Consider the following 6,837-nt stretch of genomic DNA (forward strand, 5'->3'; position numbering starts at 1 on the left):
TTTTAGTTTGGTGGTAGTAAGCTAAAAAAATTTATTGTGGTAGTGTAACGCCCCAAGCCTTAGGTTGCCGATATGTCCCCGTTTTGATCACCTCACATAGGTATGGAGTTTTATACTTGGCGAAGGCCCCACCAGCCCCTCCGAAAGGCCTCTGTATGGGCGACGACACACGATTCGCCCGACCATCAGAGTACGCAGCGACTCCGTGGACCCTCTACAACGATATTGTCCTCACTTTAGCCACCACCCACCGTGGTATGAGGTTTTGTTCTCCATACGAAGCCTCGGTACTTACTAGGCTTGGGGCGTTACAAAGATTGTAATAGTCCCACATTGCTCGCAAGAGTGTCCAGAGACTGGGCTATAGGTGTACGCTCAAGCCTAGTAAGTACCGAGGCTTCGTATGGAGAACAAAACCTCATACCACGGTGGGTGGTGGCTAAAGTGAGACAATATCGTTGTAGAGGGTCCACGGAGTCGCTGCGTACTCTGATGGTCGGGCGAATCGTGTGTCGTCGCCCATACAGAGGCCTTTCGGAGGGGCTGGTGGGGCCTTCGCCAAATATAAAACTCCATACCTATGTGAGGTGGTCAAAGCGGGGACAATATCGACAACTACTAAGGCTTACGGAGTTACAAAGTGGTATCAGAGCCGAGGACGACTCTTAGCTGAGGGTGGGGGATTGACAGAGTCCCACATTGCTCGTAAGAGTGTCCAGAGACTGGGCTATAGGTGTACGCACAAGCTTAGTAAGTACTGAGGCCTTTTGGGGGCTCGTGGTGCCTTTGCCAAGAATAAAACTCATACATGTGTGAGGTGGTCAAAGCGGGGACAATATCTGCAGCTGCTAACACTTGGGGCGTTACAAATAGTAATGAAGACGCGGTAGTGAAGTGATGGTGGTTGGCGTATATTAATGGTGGCTGGAGTTGTGGCGGTACTGGCATTGGCAATGGAATGTCGTGTAGGTGTGGTGATGGAGGAATGACAATAAGGTGGTCAGTGGTGGCGGTAGAATTATGGCACGAGTGGTGGTGGAATGGTGGCAATGATGATTGTGGTGAAATGGAGGGTGTCATTTGTAAAGTTGCTAGAATGGTGGTCCAATGGTGTTGGTGAAGGTGGTGTAGTGCGGTGGGTGAAGTGGTTATGGTGGTGGCGGAGTTGCGCCAAGGGTAGTGAGTTTCGACAAAGGTAACGGAGTGGTGGATTTGTGGCAGGTTTGGTGGAGTGATGGTGATAGTAGTAGAGAAGTGGTAGAGGTGGTGGACTTGTGATGGATTTGACAAATTGGTGGTGGTGGAGTTACAGCGGAGGTGGTGGAGTGGTTGTGATGTCGGCGGAATTGTGTGAGAGGTTGTGGAGTAGTTGTGATAGAAGTGGTGGAGTGCTGGTTGTGATGGTAGTGAATTGTTATTGATATTGATGATAGTAACAAATTTTTTCACAATCTAGCTTTTTAAAAAGAGGGATTGGGCTATTGGTCCAAAAAGGGGACCAAAATGAAAATCCCACCCAAAGTTGCCTAAAAATGAAAGGGAGGTCCAATGTGTCAGTTTGGGGGTCAAAATTACGTAAAGGGCCCTTCGAAAATAAAGTATTTACCGTTCATGCCATCAAAAATTACAAAATTGCCATCGAAATTTCTCGGGAAACGATTTTTTTTCTGAAAAATAATCTGACAACCCGTCCATCAGAATGTGTACTGTTCAGAAATTTACGGAACTGCCACCGAAAAATTCCCAGGAAACGAAATTTTTTTCGGGAAATTATTTTATTTACTGGAAATTTTTTTCTGTACTAGACATTTTTGCTGGGCGGGAATTTGAAATTTCGTAAAAAAATTTGAAAATTTGGGCGGGAATTTGAAATTTCGTTTGAAAATTTCAAAACTTCGAAAAAAAGATTTTCTGACCGGGAAATTATTTTATTTACTGAAAAAAAATTTCTGTACTAGACACTTTTGCTGGGCAGGAATTTAAAATTTTCAAAAAAATTTGAAAATTTGGCCGGGAATTTGAAATTTCGTTTGAAAATTTCAAAAAAATTTCAAAAATTTCAAAATTTCGAAAAAAAGATTTCGTTTGAAAATTTCAAAAAAATTGGAATTTTTTGTGTACGGAAAATTATTTTATTTACCGGGAAGAGATAGTTTGCTGGGCGGGAATTTGAAATTTCGTTTGAAAATTTCAAATTTTCAAAAAATTTTGAAACTTTGTATTTTTCGTGTACTCGTAAATTATTTTATTTACCAGACATTTTTTTTTTCAAGAAAACGTCAACATGTCCCGTCCAAGGGCAAGTGGGGGATAAAAAAAAAACTGACATTTGGACCTGCAACTAATTTTTGGGCAAGAGTGGATTTAATTTGGGTTTACCTCCCAGATTTTGGACTGTTGACTCAAAAATCCTTTTAAAAATGGGTCTATAAAAAAATTGCGAAATTCTTGCTTTTGCTTTTCATAGAAAAAGGGATTTTTCTAGCTTAAAATAAGCTACCGTTTTTTAACCAAATTCTGATAAATGAAATTTTATAAAGGCCGAAAATAATTAAAAGAAGAAACACGTAAGTTCCAATAATCACCTCCCACAAGACAAATACTATATATAGTCACAACTAATTATAACATGTAGCGAAAGAGTAACACTGGAACTAATAACTGCTATTGTTGTAGTTAGACGGTATCTCTATGGGAACGATTAAATACGAGGCAAATGATCAGTCTGTTGTTAACAAGGGTAAGTGTGGGACTCTGTAAATATTTCTACCCAAGATAAAAATCAATGGAAATATTCTCATAGATACACTAGATTTAGGATTATTTCTATATTTATGTTATTTATTTCGAACCATTGTAAATTTGTATTACTCTTTTATTATAAATAGACCTAAAGGTATATGATTTTCCTCACCCAAAACCTAAATGTTTCAGTTGGTGATGTCGGAAATCGGTAAATTAATTAAAGGCATACGAGACTAGGAGTCTTTTGACATTTGGGAATGAGCCTTTTTTACGGCACAGTTAACGAAAAAAACACGAATATCAATTTAGCGAAAAAATCAAAATAATGTAAATGGCAGTTAGGCCATTAATTGGGAGGTTTACCATAGTTTTTGTTCACCCACGCAAGTGAGCTCACATTTTTTTATCAACAAAACCAACCTGTATAAATATTTGTTTTCTTTATCTAAATCATTGTTCCCTTTATAAAAACATTTATGTATTATTGAAAATTAGATCTATTCCAGTTATGCTGAGGCTTTTCGATCTGTTTTTTATTTTTATTTTGGTGGAGCTTTAGTATTTTCATATCTGTTTTGATCTATGTTTGATCTATTTGATATATATTTGATGTTTTTGACATATGTTTGTGATATTTTGTAAATCAAATTCTTTTAAACAATTGTTTGTCTGATACAATAAGTTATTTGGTCGATACAAATAGTTGCTTGTTCGATATAAATAACTATTATCTCGATACAAACTGTTGTTTAATTACTCGATACAAATTGTTGGGCCAGTGGGAAGAACAAGTTTCTTGGAAAATAATGAACATGGAAAACGAAAAAAATAATAAACAAGCAGTAGTTTTTTCAAAACAAATATCTTTATGTTGAAGACAAACATAAGTTTATCCAAAGGCAGACAATAGTTTGTTCAGGACAAACACAACTGGTCAAGGAAAACTTTAGTTTGGTATACAAAGAAGTGTTCTTATTGACTACGGGTAGAAAATATGATTTTTGGGTTCTTTGTCCAAAAATCTACACCTAAACACACATTTAGTCCGCCCTAATATTGATATAGGATTTTAAGCCAAAATTATAATTATAATGGATATTTAGTCTAAAATGACTCATCTCTATAGAAAAAACAGATCTCTATCATTTCTATTTAATCATAATACCCATTATAACCTTTTATATATATAAGGAAAAACCCACTTTTGACAACCAATCCCCAAAATTCTCTTTCTTTTTTTTCTCAGATTTTTTCGATTGATTTCAAACTTACTATCTATTTCGCAATATACACGTTATCTAGTGTCAATTACGTATATTTCTACAACAAAACACATTTAGTATGGTTAAAGTATGTCTAGATGTCAAAGTTATAGTGTTTTTCTGTTTATTGATTCTTGTTTTGTTTCAGAAATAACGTGTTATTTATTATTAAAGTTTCATACATTGTTTCATTTTTTTTATATGTGTCATACATAACATATTATGTATCAACAATGTTTCTTCCAAAAGGAAAAAAACTAAAATCTTATTTTCTAGGAAGATTGAACCTTAATCCCTTTTTGAATTTTATCTTGAGCCTAAAACCCGTGGACCGTAGAAAATAATTAGTTTTTTTTTTATATATGAAAAAACGCTTCGAAAATTGATTGAGGCAAAAAAATCAATGAAAAATCGTAAAAAAAACAGTGAATAAACGGTGAATGGTGAACAAAAAAAATGTAAAAATAGTCAAAAAATAATTTAATAAAAAGAGAGAGTGAAATAACAGTAACAATGTAATAAAGAAAATAACAGCTAAAAAACAACAGAAAAGACAATACATATTTTCTACAAAAACTGGAGACTACGTGCATTTAATAAGGTATGGAAAAGAACAAGACTAGGATATTAAATGTCATGTCTTTGTTTTGTGTTTACCTTTAATAAAAGATACTGGTTTTTTTCTACTATTAACTATATTTCTTGATCCAACCTAAAATCGCCCTAATAAATAAGGTATTAGGTGTACCTGAATAATTTTTTATGTAGGAATTGACATAACAACAACTTCTTGATGATTCTTATATATCTTCCAACTGTTAATTTGATGTGATTTGATCGAAATTATTTTAAAACCTCAGAATTATATAACGTGTGAATAACTACCATTTTTTAATTATAATCATACCAAATTTTATAAAAGTAATATATCAAAGCGAATCTTACTTAAACATGTCTGTAGTTACAGGACATAAAAACTACAATATTTGATTAGACTTCAGTTGAATATTTTTCAACAAAAAAAAAAAGAAAGAAAAAAAAGAAGAAAAAGAAGAAAAAGAAGTTAAATAGGTTAAATGATTGGCCAGGTCGGCCTCTCACCTAATTTATTGAGATCAATTCACATAACCAAACAAAAAAAAAACATACATAATATTTTGGTGGGTCGATCCTTTGTTTAATTCAAAGTTGATCAATGCGAGAATTTTTAGTTTAGTACCTACTAGATAATCTAAAGTAAGAAACCCCCATTTCATAATTAAACTTAGTTTATGATCTTGATCTAAATTTTATTGTTAGTTGACTGTTACCTTTGTTCTTTCTTTACCCCTACCTTTTTGACAAATTTTCATTTGAATCCCTTTTTAATTGCACGTTCTTGATTGCGGTTAGATGCTTTCTGTTTTCCACAACCACCTCTAGTTATTTTTTTCTTGAGAGATGCTAGAATCACAAAAGATTTTGACAAAAAAAGGTTCCCAGCTGATGTGGACTTAGATTTGGTCAAAGTTTGAAACCACACCCGCCACATCAGCTGGGAACCTTTTTTTGTCAAAATCTTTTGTAACTTTATCATTTCCTTTTTTTCTTTGCCTCTCTAGCTATTACATTATTTCTTTCTCTTTATCTTAAAAGTACAATTTTTATGAATCTCCATTAAAGAATATCAATTTTATTTGCAGAAGATAAAAATAAAATATCTGAGCAAAGGTATAACATTCTCGTCAACATTTTATGCCTTCGGAACAAGTAATAATGATTTTGGAAAGAAAATGTCGCCATCACAAATTTCTTATAGACTATAGTTAATGAAATTGGGAAAACTATTAAGTATTTACTTTCATGATGGTATCAAAGAAATATTTTCTCCACAAAGGTTTTCATATAGGTAGTGATTCACAATAGAACGGATTGTAAAAAATCTAGTCTCCATTTTGGATGTCAGAAGCATGAGTAGAATATTGATGTGAGATTGATGTTCCTAGGAAATCTGCATCCTAAATAGGATATAGAATGTAGAATGTATATGTTGAGAAAGATTGAAACTGAGATGTGGTAGAATCATTTTTTTTTTTCATGTCGGAAAGTGGTTTTCGAATATCTCTACGGAATTAACTTCATAGTCATTATTTCGATTGAAGATTCGATGGGGGGACCTACAAAGACACTTCAACACTCAAGTAAGTTGAGTTAGTAGGTTGCAAGTCAACCAATTATGAAATATTAAATATTAAATATTGATTCAAGACAAATGTATGATGCTTATATAGGTTTGAATGACGGTGGTAATTCACAGAGTGATTTCAGAGTGGCAAGGCATCATCTTGGTGATATTCACATAACATGGACTTCCAAAGTAGTAATAATGATTTTGGAAATGAAATGTTGGCATCATAAATTACTTTTACCTAATGCACTTTCGAAAATTATTGAGTATTTACTTTCATGACTGTATGAAAAAAGTATTTTTTCCACAAAGATTTTGATATACAATAGAAATGATTGTAAGAAAATCTTGTTCCATTTAGGATGCTGGAAATGTAAGTTAAATATTAATGTGAGATTGATCCTACTAGAAAATCTACCTTAGAAATACGAAAGAAAATGTATGGTGAGAAAGATTGAAACTCGAGATGTGGTAGTGGCTTTGCATATCTTCTTGATGATGTCAAAAAGTGGTTTCCCACGTATCACTAAGAAACTAACTATTAGGGACCCACGAATTCTCCATACTCGGCCAACCGAGTCCACCTTGACTAGGTCCAAGATTACTCATGTATTGTTAAGATTTTACTTATTCAAATTTGTAAACTCTATATATACTTGTAAC

The sequence above is a fragment of the Eschscholzia californica genome, unplaced genomic scaffold, assembly GCF_041429995.1.
Source record: "Eschscholzia californica isolate CP2 unplaced genomic scaffold, dmEscCali1.0.p SCAF_3, whole genome shotgun sequence".
Classification (NCBI taxonomy): Eukaryota; Viridiplantae; Streptophyta; class Magnoliopsida; order Ranunculales; family Papaveraceae; genus Eschscholzia; species Eschscholzia californica.